This window comes from Cryptomeria japonica, chromosome 1, assembly GCF_030272615.1.
Source record: "Cryptomeria japonica chromosome 1, Sugi_1.0, whole genome shotgun sequence".
In the NCBI taxonomy this organism is placed as follows: Eukaryota; Viridiplantae; Streptophyta; class Pinopsida; order Cupressales; family Cupressaceae; genus Cryptomeria; species Cryptomeria japonica.
Window position 1 is genome coordinate 548,616,142 of NC_081405.1, and position 27,638 is coordinate 548,643,779.

Genomic DNA, 27,638 nt, shown 5'->3' on the forward strand with positions numbered 1-27,638 from the left:
CAGGGACCTGCGTGGTTGCAGTCTGCCTGAGTGGTAGAGAGAAGTCCGGGCGAGCATTTTCAATTCTGTAGAGCCTGATGATCGCTCAGCATCGCCTTTCCTTGTGATTTGCGAGAAAGTAAAGAACCTCCTTAATGCATTCAGAGTCGTGCCAAAAGGCCAAACAACCCTTATTTGCCCGAAAAAAAAAAGAGAGCCTAAGTTTTCAAAGTTCCCCCTTAGGCCGAAATACAGGGAAAAGGAAGAATATCAGCCTCCTAGACCAAATTGGGATAGAAAGTTTGCACAAGGACCCTCTAGCCCAAAAATGGCATAACTCGCGAATAGGCCATTCAAGCCCAAAACCATTTTAATCTCACAAAATCTTCAAAGGAGCCGAAAATGGAGTCAAGGATGAAAATCGCGCACACTACCTCATCGACCCGAAAACAAAAGGCAAGCTTAAGTATCGCCTTGTAAGCCGAAAATGTTTTAAGTTAAAAATCTCGCATTTCCTTCAGTATGCCCAAAGTTCGCTTGCAGAAAGGGCAAGTAAAATCGCTTACACCCGAACTTACAAAGGGTCTTTATAGCCCGAAAATCGTCAGGCTTGCGAAATAATTCCTTAGGCCAAAAAGGAGAAATAGAAAAATCGTGAAAATAACAACAGCTCTCAAAACGGCTCATTTGGCCGAAAAACACAAAGGCCCCCGAACTTTGACGGAAATAAAATCGTGAACTTTGCATATTCAAATCGCGCGTTATAATCGCATCCTCAGTTTGAATCCCGAGTGTAAGCATAAAGGCAAATGAAAATCGTGAGGAAGTTTGCAAATTCGGCCAGTAAGTCGAAAAACTTAGGAGAATAGCCAATTTGCAAAATCGGCTTTCAAGCCGAAATTGGCAAGGAGTAAACTAGCGAAAATTGGCTCATAAGCCAAATGTAAAATGAAAAAATCGCAAAATGGCTCTATGAGCCAAGGAATCAAAACCCTCATTTCGCCCAAAAGCCCGAAAATCATAAAGTGTGAATCACACGATTAAGCATTTTGAACCAAAATATATAAAGTCGCGCAAAGGACTTCATTAAGCCGAAAATAAAGAGTTAAAATTGCGTGATTTTAACAAATGGCCCGAATTTCGTATTAAAACATAAAGTTCAATTTGCCTATAAGCCGAAACTCCTCGTAGGCCAAACTTCAAAAAATGCTTAGAGGTTTCAAATTGCCTAATATGCACGAAATTCCAAAAAGAGAGGCAAATGAGCATTTAAAATGAAATCTCACATTTCACCTCTATCAAGCGAAAACATTTAAGGATACATCTCACAAAGAGCTTCTCTAGCCAGACGTTAAAAATTTAATATTTGTTAAATTAATTAATTTTCAAATTGATTTATTAAAGTGAGAGTGATTGTTTGCAGGACGAAGGCATCGTCCTGAAGAACCAGGCAAAAGCCTAAAACGTCAAGGAGCCAAGCGTTGAAAGCTGAAGAAGAAAATGCAAGAGCGTGAGATCAGAAATGAGCATTGGGAAGCGTGTCGTTGAACAACAAGCTAAAGTCCACCACCAGGACCAAAGACCAAAGAACACTCTAAACGCTGCAAAGTATGCATTCCCGAGAAATACATAGCTGAAAGATATTCCAGAAGTCCAGTTTCTAAAAACTGAAACTATTTTATTGTAAAACTGCTTGTGGGTCCTGTGCAAGATATTTTAAAACAGAGGGGACACAGGTTAGTTATGTTCAACTATCGGATAGGCCCAAATTGAAGCCAAACAGTTGCAAGTAGTTGGGATAGTGGTTGGGTGGATGACTGAGAGTTTAATGGACATGGGTTAGGGCTGCCAGCATCTGGAAGGCAGATCAGGACCCTTGGATGCAATCCATCCTAGCCTCTGATTCATATTGTAAAATCTATAAAAGGCAGAGGCCTTCCTTTTGTAAAGGGTTAGATAGTTAGAATTTTGTAGTTAGATTTTAGAGTTATAATAGGTTAGATTATAGGAATAGCATAGAGATGTTGCAGAAATTGTTGTCGTAGGCAGCTGAAATCAATATATAGACATTGATTTGGTGTTTATCATCTTGTTTTTAGTCTGTTTGCATGGTTTCTTTCAGCTGGTTAATTTTAGAGTGCAAGGATTTTAATGGTGAAATGTAGAAGGGTATTTGATGCATTTCTGGTTCATACCATTGGGGGTTTTGCTGATTGTAGGTCACTGTGCATGGTTAGTTTGAACCCAAACTGTGCTCAGTTCAACTACAGGTGTTCGTCTTAGGCTGTGCCAAAATTGGGTACCTAAAACGAGTGTCTCCGGTCTGAAATTCCTTCATCCCTTGGAGCTTGCACCGTTCTTGTCTAGTTGTGAGGGTATCTCTGGCGAAACAAGAACTGGTTTATTGAAATTTGTCTACCCGCTACATCAACTGTTATCATCCTTGTCCTTAGGCTTCCTGAACCCTTCCCTTTTGATTTTATTTCCCAGTTCGAGAATCGCAACAGACTAGCTTGTTGCAAAATTGTAAGACCCCTTGTGCTCCCAACAAATCACATCAATCACTGAGTTATCCTGCAGTCAAGACCTGACAATCGAAACCTTGAGGTCGTCCCCACTGATCAATTGAAACAGCATTAGGGATTTCCTTATCTCAAGAGAGGATAGGATACTCAGCGAGTACATTCTATTCTATGTTGGCCGGAGAGAGTCGTAGTTCCGCAATTTTAGTCACGTCAACATTACATGTTGTCTGATATATTCAATGTAAGTTACAAGTGAACCTGGCCTGTTAATGGGCTAAAATGGGTTTATCCATTTGCTTCAAATGATAAAATGGCGGAACAGAATGCTCCTAACAAGGGATGGATTAAAATATTTTTTTATGGAACTTTAAAAGAGAAACCAGGTCAGTTTGGTGTAGGTTGTGTGGCCAGGGATTGGCAGGGTAACGTCTTGGCCTAAAATATGCAAAGGCTCAAAGCAAGCACAAATAATGAAGTGGAAGCCAAAGCGGCATTCCTGGTGGTTAAGTTGGCAAAAAAATTGTCAAGCTCCTGGCTTCTAATTTGTTGAATCGGGAACAAGAACAGGAACATATAAGTGGGTACGAAACATCGGTGCAACAGAAATTTTTTGGGGGTTGGGTATGTTTTTGGTATGTTTATTATATGTATGTATATATATGTAGCTATAAAATAGAAATAAGCTTTTAGAGTGTCATACACCAGTATATATGATACACAAAACCATTACAAATTTCAAATTTTGAAACATAACATACTAATTTAAATTCAGTTTTCAATATCTTAAAGATCAAACTAGAATCACTAAACATTTCAACATCTAAAAACGCGAACCCTGGATGTACCAACAGGAGATTTGTTTCAGAATCCAATTCCGGTATGTTTCATACCTGGAATCGTTTGGAAAACCCCATGATTCAGCAACTTAGCCCGGCTTCATTTGGAAGGTGACTCATAGATTATAACAAATGCGCTCATAAAGGGGAGAGCAGACAATTGGAAGTTGGACAAATTAGTGAGGATCACAAAAAATTTAATGAAAACATTACAAAATTTCAAAATTACCAACGTAAAACGTGAGGGCAACATGGAGGCTAATAAATACTCCAAGCTGGCAAAATAGCTATTGCAAGTTGATGAGCAGGAGATTTGGGAAGATGTATGTGGCAGAAGCTCGTTGGAGGTGGCGAGTACGACCAGAATGTTTGCAGGGAATTAATTGCATTTCATTGATGATCATCCCAGCTGATATGTGTCAAGCGTGCGTAATTTGTTTAAGTAGAGTCGATGGATGTATAATCATTTCATTCTTTCAAACACAATGGAGGCTTTGAGCTGCATTGAGCAGAACAAGTCCTTAGCTTCAATTTAGCGAGTGAGTAGGGATTTATGGAAGATGAAGATGCAGGCTAACTTTTTGTTGCAAACGTTGAAACCCATAATGGCATTCTAGAGAAAGATCACAGAGAAACGACTTAAGAATGTGTTCAAATTCGATGACCCCTCTTTCCCACATAAAGTGACAATTGTTTTGGGAGATGACTTCTTAAATATTCCTTGCCTGGTGTTTAATGTTAATTACGAAAGAAGACGCACATTGGCTGATGAACCAGTGAGTGAAGGAGGAATGGTGTTGGGGATTGGGAGCCATCATAGCAATTGCAAGACCGGGGTGGGATTCGTGGTCCGGGGAGGTGATTGGCTCCAGGGGAGGAACTCGATCACCCTCTACAGTAGAATTTATTATGGAATGATTAATGCAATAAGGAGGCATGAAAGGTGGCTGCTCAATTGGGCTTAAGTGCCATTAAAGACATTCTAAGAGAAAGCTAGCCTATCGTTCAGAGGGAAGAAGCAGAAAACAAGGTGCAAAAGAGAAGCAAGGAGAAGATTGAGACCAAGTGGAAGCAGGGACAGCCAGTGGGTCCAAGAATATCAAGAAGAAAAAAGGAGGAGCTTTTGTGTCAGACGCGACTTATAGCCGAGGTGACACAGAGAGTTGAGGTCGACTCACAGGTCTCAGGTGTGCTGGTGGCAATAGTGGTGGTTGGATTTTGGTTTTGATGCTCATCCTGTTTCTTTATGGTTTTTGTTGCATAGTAGGTGGTAGTTTGAGATGGCTGAAAATTTTGTAATCTAACTTAGTCATGAGTGTTGAGGGCTAGGGTGGTAAGTAGATGGAGGTTCGACCTCATTTTTAGCAGTAATTTGTTAGTTACAACAGTTTTGTACATTTTTGTATCTCAGTTTGTAGATATGGGTGGCTAGGACTGTTTGTTGGTGTAATTAATTATTCATGTTGGATGTTATTACACCTTACTTAAGTTTACTTAGGTACATGCATTTCATAGTAGTTTGGGTATGAGACACTTGGGTGTTTGTGCCACATTGGGATAGTGTGTAGGAGAATTTCCACCTTTTGTGGTCTTGTTACATTCCACATTCGGTGGGTGATCTACCTCATGTGGAATATTTTATTGTTTCTCCTACCTACCACACCTATTTCCTACCTACCCTTGTTTCTTATTGAGCCACATGTCATGTTTGTGTGCTCACATATCCATGTAGCCTTGCCTTTATAAGCAAACTCATCTACATTGTATGTAATGTTAATGCATGATAGCCTCGGTAAGATAAATGATTGAATGAGAGATAAATGAAGTCTCTCATTCAAACATTTATTATCATGAGGGGGCACGATCAAGTGATGTCTTGATCGGCCATGTCCAAAAGACATGGTCGGTCAAGGCATCGCTTGACCGTACCCAGCCCACTACATATACCAAATGAAATGTGTGAGAATGGACATTGAAATAAAAATGCTCCTCCTCTCCTGCAACATAAAAGAAGACAAACAGATTTATACAACAATTCAGTGATAGATAATACATAGAAGAAGATAAATTTTAAATCTGATCCACAAAATTAACATGGTATTAGAGCCAGGTTTCCTTCTATAAAGCCTAACCGCCTAAAGAAAGATCCGATTAAGATCAGATTGATATCTCCTTGAAAGTCTCGAATATGGCCACATTGCAAGAACTTGTCCTCTCAAACTTAAACTACAAGCGTCCCTTGCTGAAGTCAGAAATTCAGACGTATGTTCAGAAAAATATGATCTCTAGAAGAAACTCAAGATACCTTGTGATTGAGAGGGAGCTTACTAATCAAGATTGAGCACTTCTGAGGTAAAAATTGTAAATATTGATTATTATTATTAATACTAATAATTATTTTATGGGCCCTGTGTAAATCATAAGGAAGTGACGACTTCCAAATGATTTCCACTTGTATTTTTTATGTTATTGGAAGGTGACGATCTTACAATAACTCCAGATTGTGGATAGAATCGCCAACTAAGGCAATTCACGAAAAAGCTTGTGGATAAAATCGCCGACAGAGGCAATCCACGTAAGAGCTCATGGATAGAATCGCCGACTGAGGCAATCCACGTAAGAGCTTGTGGCTAGAATCGTTGACTGAGGCAATCCACGTAAGAGCTTGTGGATAGAATCGCCGACTGAGGCAATCCACACAAGAGCTCATGGATAGAATCGCCAACTGAGGCAATCCACATAAGAGCTCATGGATAGAATCGCCGATTGAGGGCAATGCATGTGAGAGCTCACGGATAGAATCGCCGACTGAGGCAATCCGCACAAGAGCTTGTGGATAGAATTGCCGACTGAGGCAATCCACACAGGAGCTTATAGATAGAATCGCCGACAGAGGCAATCCACTCAAGAGTTTGTGAATAGAATTGCCAACAAAGGCAATTCACATCTTGAAACTATGGTCCCAAGATAAGCATCATACGATTTATGAATATTGCTCCCAATACCTTTTACATTTATCTTACTGTTGACGTGTATTTTATACACAATCATACACAAAATAAAATACCCAAGGGTACCTTATCCTCTCTTGAATAAAATCTCTAACTGCTGAAGATATCGCAAGAAGGATCAGTTAGGGTGACTTCAATGTTCTTTTAGGTAGGGTCTCTACGTGTGGATAAGCACTAGTGGTCGTTGTGATTGTTGTTTCATCAAGGGGTCTTACGCCAAATCCGAACTGCAGGAACAGGGTTTCCTAATACTAACAAGCTCTCAAAAAAGATCAAAAGAGTGGGGCTTGCAAGAGATAAAGTATAATCTAATCCTAAGAATGACTCAATGTGGACGAGACTTGGCAAGATTCTGTCTGCCCATAGAGCAAATCTCAACTGAGTATGCCATTCTCTCGGACTTCTTTCTAGCAGCTTCTTGATAACACTGAGCAGGTTCTTATTAGTTGACTCAGCTAACCCATTACCCTGAGGATAATAATTTGATGAAAATTTGAGGGTTATTCCATATTCAAAAGCCCAATTCGAGAATCTCAATGATGTGAATGCCGAGCCATTGTCGCAAACCAAAGCATAAGGACATCCAAACCTTGTGATGATGTTTTCTTCCAGGAATTTGATTACAACTTCAGTAGTGCATACTTTGAGAGCCTGTGCCTCCGACCATCTGGTACAATAATCAGTAGCCGTGATGATATACTTGTGTTGTGCTGAGGATGCGGGGTTGATAACACCAATGAAATCCATTCCCCATTTGGCAAATGGTCTAGCTTCAATCACTGGGTTTAGTGGCATAGCAGGATTTCTTTCTCTGAAGGCTGCGACTTGGCATGTGTGGCAAGTCCTGATATGATTAAATGTGTCTTTGAAAAGTGTAGGCCAGTAATATCCTGCCCTTAGATTTGATGAGCTGTTGCGAGGTTTGCTCCATGTCCAGTCCCAAACTTGGAATGAAAATGTTCAATTATTTGTTTGGCCTCATCTTTGCCAACACACCTCAGATATATCCCTTCATGATTCTTGCGATACAGAACAGATCCTTGAAGCATATAATGTTGACACTTTATTCTTAGTGCTCTTTTCTGCGTGGGTGTCATGTGAGCAGGACATCTGTTGTTAAGCAAGTATGTCACAATATCTTTGTACCATTCATCGGGAGTGACATCCTCTAATTCATAAATCTGCTGGACTAATCCTGGTCCATCAATTGCCAGTGTTTGCGCCAAGGCTTGTCCTCGAACAAGTTTCATGGGCTGGATTTCAATATCAAATTCTTGGATAATGGCGACCCACTTTCCTCTTCTTTCTCCTAGTTCATTCTACATGAGAAGAGTCTTGACTGCTGCATCTGGCACTATTGCATAAATCTTGGCCCTTAGGAGGTAATGTCTGAATTTCTTAATAGCCTTTACCAATGCGTATGCTTGTTTCTCAACGTTGGGATATCTGAGTTCTGCATCTTTCAGCGGGGTGCTCATGAATGCTATTGGATTCTCGTCCCTTTCTTCACTTCTCTGGGTGAGAATAGCAGCACAAGTGTAGTCAGAAGCAAAGGAATATAGATAGAAGGGCTTGAGGTAATCAGGACTGATCAATACTGGCGCTTCTGCGATTGCCGTCTTTATCTCCTCGAATGCCCTTTTGGCTAGTGGTGACCATTCAATTTTTGCGTCCTTTTTTAGCATCTCATTCAAAGGTTTGATTATTTCAGCAAATCCGGTAATGAATTTTCTGACAAAGTTGATCTTGCCAAAGAACGATTTAAGTTCCTTCTTGCTAGCGGGTAAATTGATAGTGGATATAGCTTTTACTCTTTCAGGATCGATGGAGATTCCCCTTTCTGAAATGACATGTCCTAAAAGTTTTCCTTCCGTTACCCCAAACATGCATTTCTTCGGATTGAGAGATACACCATATCTTCTGCATCTTTGGAAGACTCTTCTTAAGTCATCCACGTGATCTTCTCTTTGCCTGGAGAAAACTGTGATATCATCCATATATATAATAATGCATTTTCCAATTAAGTCCATGAAAGCGATATCCATGGCTCTCTGAAATGTGGCCCCGGCATTGATGAGTCCAAAAGGCATTCTTCTGTATGCAAATGTCCCCCACTTGGTGGTAAATGCAGTCTTTAGTCGATCTTCGGGCTCGACCAGAACTTGGTTATATCCTGAGTATCCATCCAGAAAAGACATCATTTGTGACCCATTGACAATTTGCAATACTTCATCTAGTGATGGTAGCGGATAATTGTCCTTTTCTGAAGCTCGGTTGAGGTTTCTGAAATCAACACACAATCTAATCTCTCCGTTTTTCTTTCTGACAGGAACCAGGTTGGCAACCCACGTCGAATGTCTTACTGGAAAGATGATCTTGGCTGAGAGCAGTTTCTTAATTTCTTGATATATCAGGGGTTCCAACAAAGGATTAACTGGTCTCTGCCTCTGCCTAAATGGCTTACTTCCTGGCTTCAAAGGGATTGTGTGGGTAATAATTGCAGTGTCATAAGTCTTGAGATCTTCATAACTCCATGCTATGACATCTAGAAAATCTGAAAGATCCCTGATAGATCTTTGCTGTTAACCTGCTGTAATTTTTTTATTTTTAATTTTGTTTTCCTGTTTATTTAAGTTTTTCTTATAGAACTAGACAGAAGTGCAGAAAGGGTTGTTTGTTTTTGTGTTTTTGATTGTTTAATAGCATAGGAAGGAATAGATAACAGCAAATATGAAGCAATACTGAAATAAATGAGGTATACAGCAAAAGTCAGAATTATTGCAAATCGTACCAGGCAGATTTGTCTGAATTACAAAGCCAAACAATGAATCCAATGTATTTCCCAAGCTCTCATACAAATTCAAAGTCAAACTGGAAGATGAAGAATGTTCTCCAACCCCACATACACTGGAAGTGAATACAAGCAATACCCTATACACCACGTGGTGTATTTGCTGCAAATGGCATTCCTCCAGCTGCAATGAACCACGTCTCCACTGGAAAGATGGTAGGCCACGCTGAAACCCTACTGAGAATTGATGCCTCTGTCCTTAATCACCACACACAATGCCTTATAAGTCCGGTGCCAAAGATTGCTGAGGGCTACGTCCCAGCCAATCCTAATCCTGGGGTTTGCGTCCCAGTCTAGAAATCGCTCTCCAGAGCAAATTCATACAAGTTGTCAAATATGCAAAAGATGATCATAGAATGAAGCTCCTATCCCCTTATAACCCCTCTCAATTGCAAATCGAACCCTAATTGTCTCCAAGTGGCATGGTCTAGTGGAAATGTTATAATTTCTTATTTTAAAGTGGTCATGTTACTAGAAAATGACCTTTTTCCTCATAGACAGAAATCCGCTCACTGAATTGCCCTGAGACCAAAGAGAAAGATTTAAAGAATTTCAAGATCTTTCCAACGAGCTATCACACAATAGGGTGCGCATCCAGATGAGGCCAAAAATCCCCTTATTACTCCAAAATGGCTAACAACTTAGCCTTATTTAATTATTAAACGCTAACTTAGGAAATATTAAAAATATAACCCAAATAGCCATAAAATGCCCAACTGACATTACAAACCCTAAAATCATCCTGTCACCTGTCTGTGACTGAAGTCGGAAATCAAGGATTCACTGGTAGTCTCATCCCTAAAATCTAGGGATGCTCCTAAAATTTAGGAAACAAGCCCAATCTCTCTGAAACTGAACCCAAAGAGGCATCTCATGGAGACCCAACCTTGGGCATGATCAAACCTCCTAAAAAGTAGGAACTGCCTCCTAAAAACAAGGAATGTCTCCCAACTGATCAATAACTGCTAGAATACCAAGTCTCCAACACTGAATAACCATACCGGGTCTCTGTCCAACCCTGTCAGCCTACAAGACCCCATAATAAGCTGACTCACATGTCTCTGCTAGACTGAGCTAGAGTAGGGACATGACAAAATCTCTCATGTTTTTCAGGATCCCGTTTCTTTCGGCTGCGGTGCAGGACTTACCAATAAACACATTCTTAGTTTGTATGTCGTCACCTACGTTGATCGTGTCACACATGTTTCCTTCCATGCTGTGGTTCTTCATTTCTTTCAATTTGTCCGGATCGAAAATTCTTTCTAATTCTACCATCCCCTTTGGAATAGTGTTCGTCTTTAAATTCAAAACTCCTTCGACATCAAATTCTGCTTCTCCCACTTCTTCTTCATCAATGATCTGGGCTAGGAAGACATCTGTGTTGGTTAAGAAATCCAGTATGTGCTTGTCGTCTTCGAAAACTTGAAAATTGGTGATGTTATCTGGGACCGAAGGGACTGATGTTAATTCAACTGTGAACTTCTTCAATCCGTCCATCGCTAATGGTATCAACGAGCTGGCGGCTTGCGCAAGGGAATTAGCCACTTGATTTTGATACCTGTATATAGAATTGATGTTGAAGGCCTCAAAACTTTCAATGAGGTCCCAGACTCGGTTTCTGTATCTGGTCAACCTTTTGTCATGGCAAACATACTGCTTCCTGATTTGCCTTATAGCTATTTCTGAGTCCCCATACACTTGTAGTATTTTTGCCTTCTTTCTGATGGCTAGCAGTAACCCATGAATCAAGGATTCATATTCAACTACATTGTTGGTACAAGGAAATTGTAATCTGTGAGCGGTAAGGTAGGTCTCTCCTGTCGGGCTAATTAATTCATAACCTGCTCCAGATCCTTGTTTAGATTTAGACCCATCGAACCTTAATGTCCATATTGTATTTCCTTGATCTTTCATCTCTAGGTCTCCTTGACTTTCGGTCGATGTGTCGGACAAAGTCTCATCTCCTGAAGAGCTTTTCACTTCTGAATCTTGAACTTCTTCTATAATCAACATCTGCGGGGCTCTTTTGTATACTTGTTCTAATGCGGTCTGACATAAAGCACAAGACAGTTCTGAATGGACGGCATTATGTATCCTACACCAGTTGGGAAGGAGCAGATCTCGAACGGACGCCAAGTTACCAAGTTGCACACTTTGCTGTATGTTTCTATGTACGAATCTTCTGAAATTTTCGAACATTCCATCGTCTTCTTGGTCGGATCCTTGATCACTCTCGACGACTATTTCTGTAGACTCCATCACTTCTTGCTGGTCGTCTTTATCTTGGATGCTCTGTATCATCAGGACCTCACCTATTTTAGGCTTGTATGTCCCTAAATCTGATTCTAAGAACAAGACTTAATTGTCTTCCCCATACTCGGTTATCATAAGTCTCAATCTAGGAGTGCTGTCGATCTTGATTTGATTTGGGACTCCTCTCCATGGTAGCCACATGTGTGCGAAATCAGTCGACACATACCCATTCAATTTTCGTGACCAATCTCTACTCAGGAGCATCCCATAAGAATCTGGAATATCCACGACTGATATGTCTATAAAATTTTGAACCCTCAGGTCCGCAGCTAATTGCATGTGGATGTTGTTCAATTCGCCCATGACGGGAACTTCTGTCTTGTCTAGCTGGGTGACCTTTCTTTTGGTAGGAGCGGGAGTTATACCTAGTCTTTGACAGACAGCCAGAGGCATCACGTTACTGGAAGCTCCTGAATCATAGAGGCAATTGTGTAATAGTTTCCCAAAAATTCTGACTGACAGCAGGAACGGGGCTGGTTCATCTTTTCCATGGGAAAGGGCTGACGAATCCCCACTGTGTTCTTGATGTTTCACTTCATTGACCTTCGGATTGTTGTCCTTTACTAGACCCTCTTCTCTTGAGTGATCAGTTTTGTTTGGAGATTTTCCTTTCTTGACCACATCTTTTTTAATGGCAACTTCCTTTTCTGGAAGAATCTGGCTAGTGGTGAGGCCTTCTTTGATGGTAGGTTGAGTTTTCTTAGTCTCGCCCCTTTTGAGTAACACCTTTCCTTCTAACATGTCTTCCTTTTTGGCTGGGAAGGTTATGGTTTGGACCATGCATTCGTCTTGTTCAGATTGCCCTTTGTTATCGGCTTCCTCTTGGGTCACATTGATGGTAGCTTGAGCTTTGTTGGCCAAGTCCTGAACATTTGACCTTACTGTACTAGATTCACTCAAATTGTTGATCACTGCATCTTTGATTTCTGAAACTTTGAGCAACTCGTAGAGTGGTAGGCTAACTTTAACTTTCTTGAGTTCTTCTAGCACTAACGTGGCCAATCTTTTCATATCATTGCCTACGGGGGGTGCAATATTCCTTTGTCTGTATCCTTGTGTATTTTGTGGATATTCTGGATTGTTGCTGGCTTGTGGATCTGGAGGAGTAGAGAAATTGTTTGGAGGGATCGATGTGGTTAGGGGTTCTTGATTTCTCAGATTTCTATGATAAACCCTTTGGTTAACACCTCCCGAAGATTGGTGAAATACCTCCTTTATCCCTTCGACCAGGACACTGTTGTTCAAAGGTGGAAAATAATACTCTGAGTCTTCAACGGGTCCATTTGCAGATGCAGGTGGGAACTGGGACCCTGGGGGTACCATCGGTCCATTAGCAGATTCTGGTGGAAATCTCCCATTTTGTGCTTGATTATCTTCTTCTTGTGAATATCCGTAGCTTTCCACAATCATGGCTTGATCATACCGCGTGGTTGGGACCATTTCGTATCCAGTTGTTGGTGGATTTTCAGGTGGATCATTACTGCGCATTTCTTGCTAGAATATGTCGGCTGCAATCTTGAACTCAGGACACTGCAACTCGGAATGTTGGTTCGTGTTGTGAAGTCTACACCAACTGGACAAGGCCGCCTCTGCTAGAAACACTTTACTGGTAGGAGGATTTTCTTGGTTCTGAGAGTTTGGTGGGTTATCTAGTGGCGTCACCACATTTCCATTATTGGGAGCCGTGTTCCATGGTCTCCTCTAAAAGCCTTGGTTATTATTTCCCTGATAATTATTTCTGAAACCTTGATTGTTGTTTCCTTGGAAATTTTGATTGTTTGTAGGTTGGCCGTGGTTGGTCCTCTGCATGCTTTGAAGTTGATTATTCTGGTTTCTTAGATGGGTTACTTCGGTTGACAGTTTCTTGACTTGTTCAATCAACTCTTTCATTTCATCCTTTTCTTCCTGTGTTCTTGACGAGTTTGTTGCATTTTGCAAGTACACAGGCTGTGCTGGTGGAACTTGTGAAATTGGAACTCCAGGGTGAAGGACCAACTGGCTTGTCGGCTGCACGCTCGGATATGTTGCTTGTGGAATCGGATTCATGACTGGAGTCTGGTTTGCTAACGCCTTTCCAATTGTTTGCATTTGATTTGGTGCTGCGACAGGTCCCATGTGTAGTAGTGGTCCAGTGATGTTCTGTCCCATGTGCTTACTAACTTCAATAGCCTTTGCATATGTTGCATTTAGATCATTTGGGATAGGATGTGTCCTTACAAACATAGCAGTGAGATGATCTAAAGCCCCATAGTAGATTTCCCTTGGGTCTGCAATGAGATAAGGATGTCGTAACATTGTGTATGCGCGGTGAAACCTGTTGTTGAAAGAAGTGATTGGTTCATGTTCTCTCCTTTGGACCTCGACAAATTGTCTATACAATTCAGCTGGCGTGGTTGGTATACCAAACTTGGCAATAAATGCATCTTTCATTGCGTCCCAAGTCCTAATTGACCCTATAGGCAAATGAATGAACCAAAAGTACGCCTCTTCTCCTAATGAGTAGGAAAAAAGCCTACATGCTACATCTCCATATTTGATTTGTCTGTTACGAAGATGATCTTCGAACATCTTGATATGATCCTCCGCTGTACGATTGAAATCACTGACATTGAATTTGGAACAAAAGTGTTCTGGATTCTTTGGCATATCATGATAGACCGCAAATTCCAATGGTGAGGGATTGTTGATTAGCCACGTTGCGCCATTAAGTGCATGAGCAGGAGGAGGAGGAGGAGGAGCATGGTGTGCCATTGTACTCTTCGAGGCTTGGAAGTTCGTCGAGGGACTTGATGAACTAGCCTGGCCTTTTGTCTGAGAAATTGCTTGGATACTTGCTTGAATCGCCTCTTGTACTTGTTCTTGAAGAGACGGAGCTTGTGATGACTCAGGGGATTCCTCCAATCTTAGTTCAAATTCCTTGGGAGGATCTTCCCTCTTGACTCGCTTTGCCTTTGAAGTAAACTGAAGCTCACTTAGATTCTTGATACCTGGTGTTGACCTTAATAGTCTTTGATGTTTCTCGGGTGAGAAAGAACCAATGCGATCCAGCGTGAAGTCTTGCGAAGATTATTGTAGGTTCCTTTGATTGCAAAGCTCTCTAGCTGCGACTCTTCGGTGTTCTTCAGCCCTATCTTCTTCTTGTTCCAAGATGATTCTCACTCTGTTATACTCAGCTTCACTTCTCCTTACGTTCCACGCTAAGTGATTCAATCCCGAAACAATATCTTCTTGGATGTCGCCTATCTGCAAATTAGGTTGCACTACTTGATTCAACCCTTCATGTGGCAACACCATTGTGATTCATGATCATGCTTGAAATGTATTCTTCTTTTTTTGGGGGGGAAGTTTTCCGGATAGTACTGTTCCTTCGAATTATTTGGTTCAAAGAGAGCAAGCCCTCCTTCTAGCGCCAATTCTGTTGACGTGTATTTTATACACAATCATACACAGAATAAAATACCCAAGGGTACCTTATCCTCTCTTGAATAAAATCTCTAACTGCTGAAGATATCGCAAGAAGGATCAGTTAGGGTGACTTCAATGTTCTTTTAGGTAGGGTCTCTACGTGTGGATAAGCACCAGTGGTCGTTGTGATTGCTGTTTCATCAAGGGGTCTTACGCCAAATCCGAACTGCAGGAACAGGGTTTCCTAGTACTAACAAGCTCTCAAAAAAGATCAAAAGAGTGGGGCTTGCAAGAGATAAAGTATAATCTAATCCTAAGAATGACTCAATGTGGACGAGACTTGGCAAGATTCTACCAACTTCAATATTGCCATAAAGTAACAACTCAATTGAAATTGATGCGATCTTCTAAGGTAACAAATGATTTTTTCAATTCGTCAGGGATCATAGACACTACCACGAAGGCACATATCCAAGATACAACAATGATTGAAAGTTTAAGTGATTCAAGTTGATCCAGTTGACCACGCAAGGCGTTCCTACAATCAGCAAGAAGCTAGTGGTTTGGAAAGTGAATCTCACCGACGATCAAGTCCAACACTTTGTCCTTCAAATTAAAACACTACTTTGATTGAGAATGATTCAAGAAAACGAACAACCATGAAGATAACCACAAGAATTGCAATAAAACACCATAACTTCAATATTCTATTGATCTCAAAGCCATCATGAACAACAATTGTTTGAAATTCCTTCCTCAAAGCTCAATCTTGTTACAAAATACTTGCTTCTATCAAATTGCTAATCTCTAATCACTAATGCTGATATCTAATCTCTAGTTTCTAGTTCCAAAATGAAAAGAAATGAGGGTATATATAGCATCCTCAATTACAATGAACGGTCCAGATCAAAAAGAAGATCAATGGCCAAGATTATGACACCTAAACCCTAATTAGGGTTTATTACAAATAGCCCCCTTTTACTGAACAATATTAAATGCATAGCCAAATATTAAATTTGGCACGAAAATTTAGGAGACATAGACCAATGACAATTAAGGTGCCACATCATCTATAACAACCTCTCATCTAGAATCTTATTCCCTTTCCAATGCTCCTTTTTAGCATATGCAATGAATCTAGACACGATTCCTTCGATTTCAGCAATTGGAATCTCGGGAAGATTCTTCATTCGTTCTTCTAAGTGGATGACCTGATCAAATGCCTTGAGAAGAGCAGCGTCCCATTCAGGTTCAAGTTCCTTGGTCTTCTCAATCAGGAGCATGGTGGCAAACATCTGATCTCGTTGCTCATTTGTAATAACATTCTCATCTTTGCAAAAGATGACCTTGACTCTATATCCTCTAATTCTTGCAAATCCACATCTGTCTCAACTTCGATCCTCCTGCCAAGAATAGTACGTAGTACCTCAAACACTCTGTCTTGGATCGGGTGGATAACCTCCTCAACATGATTGCATCTAGTACTGATGTCCTCGAAGAGAACTTCCTTCATCTGGAGTAAAGTCGACCACTGAAGTAAACTATGAGGTCCTCCATCCATTATCTTTTCTTGCACTAGAACCTTCCTTGATGTTTGTCTGATTACTTGCAGGACAGGAATGATAACATCGTTAGTATGAGCAAAAGCAGCTACAGTTATCATCAAGTTGTGGATGACCTCAAGAACTTGAATAGCTCGGTGAATGGTCTGCATCATCCTTGTTGCAAATTCAATAGCAACTGTATGGGATTTGTCAATCCATGAGCTCATAAGCTGAACCAAACTCCTGACTCTCTCTGCCTCGCCAACTGATTCAAGGGGAAGTGCCTGTGTAGGAGATACTGCTGGATCCTGACGTCTCAAAGGCTGATTGAGATGGCTAAAGTAGCCTCTCCAAGCACTGACCTCTCGCTCAAGCTTCCTATTCTTTTCCATTTCCTCCCTAAGCTTGTCTTTAAGTGCCTCAAATGAATCAGTGGCATCATCTAACGTCTGCTCGGCTGTGGTTGGACCAAGCTCAAATGTCTCTACATCATATTCCTCTGGGAGGATCTCACCTTCATACTTGTCCACTGCCGGTGTAGCTATCTGCAATTTCCTGGATCCTGTCTCATCTCTGATCATCTTGGACATCTTAGTAGCCTTTCTCTTCTCTGTCATCTTTTGAGAATTTCCAACAAGGCTCTCTAAATCAATCACACTGTCCTCGTCTTCGATCACAATCACCCTTGTTAGTCTCTCTTTTAACCAATCTGGAATGGCAGATCTTGTTTCTCTAACCTGTATCTCATTGGGCAATGTTTCTTCTTCTCTGAGAGGAGACGTTACTTCATTATCTTCCTTATCTTCATGTAGCTCATTAGCTTGGAGAGACCCACTTGGTGACCTTCGAGGTGCCTGTCCTTCTTTATCGTTCTGTACCATTGATTCCATAGACTCCTCTATCTCAAGTGTCCTCTTCTCAGGCCGAGAAGATGTGCCGGATGAACGATCTCGGTTGGCCTCTTGCTTCTTCTTGGAAGATTCTCTTTTCTCAGGTCTCTCTTTCCTCTTCGAGCCTCTTGGATGGGGATTGCCCTCACTTACACTTCGAAGGTTGCCTTCGCTTGCATTTCTGGGATTAGGATTACCCTCACTTACACTTGCTCCTCCTTCAACTGGTTTCTCTTCCAAAGTGAAAGTCATAGATATGCCTTGCTCTCTCAACTTCTGATGCTGCACATCAACCCATCTGCGAGTACAAGACAAGACTGGAGCCATCAAAGCATCTAGATCCACAACCTCGGGTTCGTTCCAATCTAGCCTCACTGATTTGCTTTCTCGATCATAAGATGATTGGAGATGTCTGCCACTGTCTTGAGCTTGGTCGGCCACTCTGTAAATCTTGCATTTCCTGATGAAGTCTAAAGGCAATCTAGAATGCATCTTTCTTTTCACTTCAAGGTCATCCAAGAGATTCATCACCAAGTCTTCAATCTGAAACTCATGCTTATATTTTCTTCCGACTGTCTCCTCTATATACCCATATGGATCAAAGCTCTCTCTCAAGGCAAAGAATGAAAATGAATATAAAGCTAACTCCCTCTCTGCATCATCCATGGCTAGAGCATTAGGACATACCTCAACTGAATTCCCTAATATGATAGGCACAGGAACTCCATTTCCATGTCTGTGTCTGAATGCTTTCACATAAGCTGCCAACTGTCTTGTTACCTCAAGTAACACTATTCTGTCTGTCGGATATCTTGGCAACATGTAGGGGGGTGAAGGACATCCATGAACTCTAATATATGTAAACTTCTGGAATTGGATAAACCATGCACCGAACCTCTTCACAAGCTCTTGTGCGTCCTGAGATAACCGGTTGTGAATCCCGCCTTGCAATATCCTGGTGATGTTCATCGTGAATGTATCATTGACTAACTTGTAGTTACTTCCTAGCGGATGATGCAAGTGAACATAGGAATCACAAACTCTGACCTCGCCAGGTCCTCTTCCAATCACTCCTCTGTGAGGTAGTCCTGCATACTCAAAGCTCCTGATCAAGGCATATATGATGTATGAACTCATGTGGAAAGACTTGGTAGCCTTCAATCTCCTTAACTGTACGTCCAAGCAATGGCTAATCATTCTAGCCCAATGGATTGTTCCTTTTCCTTGAACTATCACTTGGATGAAGTAGAACGTCCACTTCTCAAAATAGAAGGCTTGAGGAGCCCCTGTAACTCGGTTGAGTAGTGTTATCAAATCTCTGTACTCCTCCTGGAAGTCGATCCTATGTTGTGTGTTCGGAATCTTGCTCAGGCGAGGACGACTCTTGAGTAACCAATTCTTGTTGATGACGCTTAGGCAAGTGTCTGGATCATCTTCGTACAAGGACCTGGCTCCTTCTATGCTTTTATAAATATATCTTTATGTTCTGGCAAGTGAAGAGCTTCACTGATAGCTTCCTCCGAAAGATAAGCAAAAGTGTCCCCTTCCTTGGACACTATCGATCTGGACTGTGGATCATAATGGCGAGCACACTCGATCATCAACTCATGGCACTGGATTGCTGGAGGGAAGCCGGCCGTCTTGATAATGCCACTTTCAATTATTCTCCTGGCGACAAGTGATGGCTTGCCAATGTAAGGGACCTCTCGAAACTTCTTCACACTGAAGTTTCCCAAGTTGGTATCTCCAATGTTGCTCCACTTCGACACGATCTTTGTCTCCAATTCTTCGTTCTTCTGATCTTCCTTCATGAGAGCTGGACGACTGGTGGATGCTCCCGCCTTTGGGGTCGCCATTGCAACACCTACACAACATTTCATAATAAGAAATAGATTTTGCAATGTATAAACATAGATTAGATTAGAGATTGAATTTAGGAAACTTCATGATAAGTCCTTGAGTTATCATTTCCTAAACACGATTGAGCTACTGGAAATTCGAAATTTAAGATATGACGATCAAGATTCAAAAAAAAAAATTAGACAAAAGAAGACTTCGCCATACCTCACTTGAGAGCTAACTCTAAAAAGGCAAAATAAGGAAATCGCTTAGGCAAAAAAAAATCGAAATTTGAAGTATCAATGCGATCCTCCTCTAGCAAAGGCGCCTTCCTTGTCAACTTCGCCAACTTTTGGGGTCTTCAACGTCTTGATGGCAAATTCGCTCCACTTGAACACAAACCAAGTTCGCACTCCCCTTCGAATGGAAATTTCGCACCTCTCCTTGATGAAATTCGCACCTTGTAATTGTCTTCTCCAAATCGCATGCAAAGGATGATTGAATGATGTTTTAAAATGCCATATCACACCCCCTTTATATAAGCCCTTACCTCCTTAATTACCTCAAGGCCGACTTTTGGAAATAAGGCAAAATAAAAACAAAATTTTAAATAAAAATCAAGGCCGACTTTTTTAAAATATGGAAAATAAAACCCAAGCGCCCCAATTTATTTATTTAAAATAATAATTAATTAATTTAATGCCTTCGTATTTAATAGTTTCGATTTTTAAAGGCGAAATTAATTAATTAAATGTCTTGTGCGCACTTATTAAATGCCAATTTTAATTAAAAATATCAAGGTTTATCGAAATTTAGCATTTAATGCAATTTGAAAATGATTGGCGCCAAACACGTGAGAGATGAAAAGGAAACAAACCATATCGCTCTGGTCCCTGGGAGAGGGACAGGAGCGATCTAGCATTTTGCTCTTGAATTTCTCGCCTTTTACGTTCAAAACCACTTCCTCTACGTTGAAACTGGCATCTTCATTGGGAATCTTGAATTTGATCGATTCAATGTTGTAGATGAATGCCTCTTAAGATCATTATCGCCCTGGTCCTTGACTGGAGGACAGGAGCGATCTTGTGTTTACTCCTTGGTCTTCGCCTCCTTAATCACTAATTTATATCACAAGGCAAGTAACAACTTTATTCTTTCATTCCACGCAAACTTACTTGTCCTTTACAAGGCAATTTTGATGTTCAAGTGAATATCGCCCTGGTCCCTTGGTGAGGGACAGGAGCGAACTTTGAATTCTAGCTCAAATTTGTCATCTTTTAACCTTAACTCCTTGTTCATCACCTTTCAAATGACATTTCGGATCTTGTGTAACCTCGCTTTGATGTGATCTAGGAGGAAAAATGATTGATTTTATGAATATCGCCCTGGTCCTTGACTGAAGGACAGGAGCGATTTTGCTTCTTTGCTCAAGTTAGTCACTTTTTGAGGTTTGGTCATTTTTCACGTCAAAAAGTGACTAACTTGAGCAAAGAAGCAAAATCGCTCCTGTCCTTCAGTCAAGGACCAGGGCGATATTCATAAAATCAATCATTTTTCCTCCTAGATCACATCAAAGCGAGGTTACACAAGATCCGAAATGTCATTTGAAAGGTGATGAACAAGGAGTTAAGGTTAAAAGATGACAAATTTGAGCTAGAATTCAAAGTTCGCTCCTGTCCCTCACCAAGGGACCAGGGCGATATTCACTTGAACATCAAAATTGCCTTGTAAAGGACAAGTAAGTTTGCGTGGAATGAAAGAATAAAGTTGTTACTTGCCTTGTGATATAAATTAGTGATTAAGGAGGCGAAGACCAAGGAGTAAACGCAAGATCGCTCCTATCCTCCAGTCAAGGACCAGGGCGATACTGATCTTAAGAGGCATTCATCTACAACATTGAATCAATCAAATTCAAGATTCGCAATGAAGATGCCAGTTTCAACGTAGAGGAAGTGGTTTTGAACGTAAAAGGCGAGAAATTCAAGAGCAAAATGCTGGATCGCTCCTGTCCCTCTCCCAGGGACCAGAGTGATATGGTTTGTTTCCTTTTCATCTCTCACGTGTTTGGCGCCAATCATTTTCAAATTGCATTAAATGCTAAATTTCGATAAACCTTGATATTTTTAATTAAAATTGGCATTTAATAAGTGCGCACAAGACATTTAATTAATTAATTTCGCCTTTAAAAATCGAAACTATTAAATACGAAGGCATTAAATTAATTAATTATTATTTTAAATAAATAAATTGGGGCGCTTGGGTTTTATTTTCCATATTTTAAAAAAGTCGGCCTTGATTTTTATTTAAAATTTTGTTTTTATTTTGCCTTATTTCCAAAAGTCGGCCTTGAGGTAATTAAGGAGGTAAGGGCTTATATAAAGGGGGTGTGATATGGCATTTTAAAACATCATTCAATCATCCTTTGCATGCGATTTGGAGAAGACAATTACAAGGTGCGAATTTCATCAAGGAGAGGTGCGAAATTTCCATTCGAAGGGGAGTGCGAACTTGGTTTGTGTTCAAGTGGAGCGAATTTGCCATCAAGACGTTGAAGACCCCAAAAGTTGGCGAAGTTGACAAGGAAGGCGCCTTTGCTAGAGGAGGATCGCATTGATACTTCAAATTTCGATTTTTTTTTGCCTAAGCGATTTCCTTATTTTGCCTTTTTAGAGTTAGCTCTCAAGTGAGGTATGGCGAAGTCTTCTTTTGTCTAATTTTTTTTTTTGAATCTTGATCGTCATATCTTAAATTTCGAATTTCCAGTAGCTCAATCGTGTTTAGGAAATGATAACTCAAGGACTTATCATGAAGTTTCCTAAATTCAATCTCTAATCTAATCTATGTTTATACATTGCAAAATCTATTTCTTATTATGAAATGTTGTGTAGGTGTTGCAATGGCGACCCCAAAGGCGGGAGCATCCACCAGTCGTCCAGCTCTCATGAAGGAAGATCAGAAGAACGAAGAATTGGAGACAAAGATCGTGTCGAAGTGGAGCAACATTGGAGATACCAACTTGGGAAACTTCAGTGTGAAGAAGTTTCGAGAGGTCCCTTACATTGGCAAGCCATCACTTGTCGCCAGGAGAATAATTGAAAGTGGCATTATCAAGACGGCCGGCTTCCCTCCAGCAATCCAGTGCCATGAGTTGATGATCGAGTGTGCTCGCCATTATGATCCACAGTCCAGATCGATAGTGTCCAAGGAAGGGGACACTTTTGCTTATCTTTCGGAGGAAGCTATCAGTGAAGCTCTTCACTTGCCAGAACATAAAGATATATTTATAAAAGCATAGAAGGAGCCAGGTCCTTGTACGAAGATGATCCAGACACTTGCCTAAGCGTCATCAACAAGAATTGGTTACTCAAGAGTCGTCCTCGCCTGAGCAAGATTCCGAACACACAACATAGGATCGACTTCCAGGAGGAGTACAGAGATTTGATAACACTACTCAACCGAGTTACAGGGGCTCCTCAAGCCTTCTATTTTGAGAAGTGGACGTTCTACTTCATCCAAGTGATAGTTCAAGGAAAAGGAACAATCCATTGGGCTAGAATGATTAGCCATTGCTTGGACGTACAGTTAAGGAGATTGAAGGCTACCAAGTCTTTCCACATGAGTTCATACATCATATATGCCTTGATCAGGAGCTTTGAGTATGCAGGACTACCTCACAGAGGAGTGATTGGAAGAGGACCTGGCGAGGTCAGAGTTTGTGATTCCTATGTTCACTTGCATCATCCGCTAGGAAGTAACTACAAGTTAGTCAATGATACATTCACGATGAACATCACCAGGATATTGCAAGGCGGGATTCACAACCGGTTATCTCAGGACGCACAAGAGCTTGTGAAGAGGTTCGGTGCATGGTTTATCCAATTCCAGAAGTTTACATATATTAGAGTTCATGGATGTCCTTCACCCCCCTACATGTTGCCAAGATATCCGACAGACAGAATAGTGTTACTTGAGGTAACAAGACAGTTGGCAGCTTATGTGAAAGCATTCAGACACAGACATGGAAATGGAGTTCCTGTGCCTATCATATTAGGGAATTCAGTTGAGGTATGTCCTAATGCTCTAGCCATGGATGATGCAGAGAGGGAGTTAGCTTTATATTCATTTTCATTCTTTGCCTTGAGAGAGAGCTTTGATCCATATGGGTATATAGAGGAGACAGTCGGAAGAAAATATAAGCATGAGTTTCAGATTGAAGACTTGGTGATGAATCTCTTGGATGACCTTGAAGTGAAAAGAAAGATGCATTCTAGATTGCCTTTAGACTTCATCAGGAAATGCAAGATTTACAGAGTGGCCGACCAAGCTCAAGACAGTGGCAGACATCTCCAATCATCTTATGATCGAGAAAGCAAATCAGTGAGGCTAGATTGGAACGAACCCGAGGTTGTGGATCTAGATGCTTTGATGGCTCCAGTCTTGTCTTGTACTCGCAGATGGGTTGATGTGCAGCATCAGAAGTTGAGAGAGCAAGGCATATCTATGACTTTCACTTTGGAAGAGAAACCAGTTGAAGGAGGAGCAAGTGTAAGTGAGGGTAATCCTAATCCCAGAAATGCAAGCGAAGGCAACCTTCGAAGTGTAAGTGAGGGCAATCCCCATCCAAGAGGCTCGAAGAGGAAAGAGAGACCTGAGAAAAGAGAATCTTCCAAGAAGAAGCAAGAGGCCAACCGAGATCGTTCATCCGGCACATCTTCTCGGCCTGAGAAGAGGACACTTGAGATAGAGGAGTCTATGGAATCAATGGTACAGAACGATAAAGAAGGACAGGCACCTCGAAGGTCACCAAGTGGGTCTCTCCAAGCTAATGAGCTACATGAAGATAAGGAAGATAATGAAGTAACGTCTCCTCTCAGAGAAGAAGAAACATTGCCCAATGAGATACAGGTTAGAGAAACAAGATCTGCCATTCCAGATTGGTTAAAAGAGAGACTAACAAGGGTGATTGTGATCGAAGACGAGGACAGTGTGATTGATTTAGAGAGCCTTGTTGGAAATTCTCAAAAGATGACAGAGAAGAGAAAGGCTACTAAGATGTCCAAGATGATCAGAGATGAGACAGGATCCAGGAAATTGCAGATAGCTACACCGGCAGTGGACAAGTATGAAGGTGAGATCCTCCCAGAGGAATATGATGTAGAGACATTTGAGCTTGGTCCAACCACAGCCGAGCAGACGTTAGATGATGCCACTGATTCATTTGAGGCACTTAAAGACAAGCTTAGGGAGGAAATGGAAAAGAATAGGAAGCTTGAGCGAGAGGTCAGTGCTTGGAGAGGCTACTTTAGCCATCTCAATCAGCCTTTGAGACGTCAGGATCCAGCAGTATCTCCTACACAGGCACTTCCCCTTGAATCAGTTGGCGAGGCAGAGAGAGTCAGGAGTTTGGTTCAGCTTATGAGCTCATGGATTGACAAATCCCATACAGTTGCTATTGAATTTGCAACAAGGATGATGCAGACCATTCACCGAGCTATTCAAGTTCTTGAGGTCATCCACAACTTGATGATAACTGTAGCTGCTTTTGCTCATACTAACGATGTTATCATTCCTGTCCTGCAAGTAATCAGACAAACATCAAGGAAGGTTCTAGTGCAAGAAAAGATAATGGATGGAGGACCTCATAGTTTACTTCAGTGGTCGACTTTACTCCAGATGAAGGAAGTTCTCTTCGAGGACATCAGTACTAGATGCAATCATGTTGAGGAGGTTATCCACCCGATCCAAGACAGAGTGTTTGAGGTACTACGTACTATTCTTGGCAGGAGGATCGAAGTTGAGACAGATGTGGATTTGCAAGAATTAGAGGATATAGAGTCAAGGTCATCTTTTGCAAAGATGAGAATGTTATTACAAATGAGCAACGAGATCAGATGTTTGCCACCATGCTCCTGATTGAGAAGACCAAGGAACTTGAACCTGAATGGGACGCTGCTCTTCTCAAGGCATTTGATCAGGTCATCCACTTAGAAGAACGAATGAAGAATCTTCCCGAGATTCCAATTGCTGAAATCGAAGGAATCGTGTCTAGATTCATTGCATATGCTAAAAAGGAGCATTGGAAAGGGAATAAGATTCTAGATGAGAGGTTGTTATAGATGATGTGGCACCTTAATTGTCATTGGTCTATGTCTCCTAAATTTTCGTGCCAAATTTAATATTTGGCTATGCATTTAATATTGTTCAGTAAAAGGGGGCTATTTGTAATAAACCCTAATTAGGGTTTAGGTGTCATAATCTTGGCCATTGATCTTCTTTTTGATCTGGACCGTTCATTGTAATTGAGGATGCTATATATACCCTCATTTCTTTTCATTTTGGAACTAGAAACTAGAGATTAGATATCAGCATTAGTGATTAGAGATTAGCAATTTGATAGAAGCAAGTATTTTGTAACAAGATTGAGCTTTGAGGAAGGAATTTCAAACAATTGTTGTTCATGATGGCTTTGAGATCAATAGAATATTGAAGTTATGGTGTTTTATTGCAATTCTTGTGGTTATCTTCATGGTTGTTCGTTTTCTTGAATCATTCTCAATCAAAGTAGTGTTTTAATTTGAAGGACAAAGTGTTGGACTTGATCGTCGGTGAGATTCACTTTCCAAACCACTAGCTTCTTGCTGATTGTAGGAACGCCTTGCGTGGTCAACTGGATCAACTTGAATCACTTAAACTTTCAATCATTGTTGTATCTTGGATATGTGCCTTCGTGGTAGTGTCTATGATCCCTGACGAATTGAAAAAATCATTTGTTACCTTAGAAGATCGCATCAATTTCAATTGAGTTGTTACTTTATGGCAATATTGAAGTTGGTAGAATCTTGCCAAGTCTCGTCCACATTGAGTCATTCTTAGGATTAGATTATACTTTATCTCTTGCAAGCCCCACTCTTTTGATCTTTTTTGAGAGCTTGTTAGTACTAGGAAACCCTGTTCCTGCAGTTCGGATTTGGCGTAAGACCCCTTGATGAAACAGCAATCACAACGACCACTGGTGCTTATCCACACGTAGAGACCCTACCTAAAAGAACATTGAAGTCACCCTAACTGATCCTTCTTGCGATATCTTCAGCAGTTAGAGATTTTATTCAAGAGAGGATAAGGTACCCTTGGGTATTTTATTCTGTGTATGATTGTGTATAAAATACACGTCAACATTTACCTAGCTAAGAGGGAGTGTTAATGCATGATAGCCTCGGTAAGATAAATGATTGAATGAGAGATAAATGAAGTCCCTCATTCAAACATTTATTATCGTGAGGGGGCACAATCAAGTGATGTCTTGATCGGCCATGTCCAAAAGACATGGCCGGTCAAGGCATCGCTTGACTGTACGCAGCCCACTACATATACCAAATGAAATGTGTGAGAATGGACATTGAAATAAAAATGCTCCTCCTCTCCTGCAACATAAAAGAAGACAATCAGATTTATACAACAATTCAGTGATAGATAATACATAGAAGAAGATAAATTTTAATTCTTATCCACAAAATTAACATGTAACAACTATTGAACATTTGATCATTTATCTATTGATGAGAATACAGTTTATTCTTGTCCTATATTTTGTCTCTCTATTTTATACTTTTCATTGAGCTCTTGATCTTGGCAAGATCTCACACTGTCATAGTGGTGGTTTTTTTGGTCTCTGATCTGGGTTATTGCTGAGACTTTGATAATTTGATACTAAACAGATGGTTCCAATGTGTTTCTTTTTTATATTATTAATGATATATACTTAATTTTACCGATAAAAAAAAAAGTTAAAAATGAACCTTTGTTTTATTTAAAATGTTTTACAAGTTTCAAAATAACAAAGATAACAAATAGAACTTAAATCATCTCTATTCAGGAATGGTACAGTAATTTTAATTAAGGCCCATAACAAATTGAGCAGTTGCTGATTTGAATGCATGCAATTCGAAGTTCCTTATTTGTAATTAATATACCATACAAAAATTATTGTGAAAGCAATTGGACTGAGCCTGCGTATTTGCATTGAAAGCCTGCATATATTGATTGATTATTTCTTTTAAAGATTTCTGCCCGTGACACTATTTCTCCTTGCTCTACAAGGAAATCCCTAAGAGGCTAAGATCATGAGAATACCTCAACAAGTATTTTGATAAAATCAACTTTACAATATATGAGTCTTACTGTTTAAAATCTGCAGACGAATGACAGTTGAAAATTAATATCCTTCTAAATGAATGGACTCGAACTCCCAATTTTTTTTCTTTGGATGCCGATTCTTGCTGTTGCAGATTGATTGTTCAAAATGTTATGTTAATCCATTAAATAGAAAAAGGCTTTATTAGTACTTAAGTACGCTAGGGACACATCCTCTATGTTTTTTGACCTCGTCCCCTACTCGAAACATTTTAGGAATGCAAGGACAGTTATGAAAAGTAGAGTTACAAGAAT

At 40.5% G+C, this 27,638-nt stretch overlaps 1 protein-coding gene across 2 annotated transcripts in view; it reads right to left on the reverse strand.

Annotated features, from left to right (window-relative positions):
- Positions 1–27,638, reverse strand: part of LOC131044895 (isocitrate dehydrogenase [NAD] catalytic subunit 5, mitochondrial) — a 64,848-nt gene that overhangs the window by 13,814 nt on the left and 23,396 nt on the right. The window lies entirely within an intron of this gene.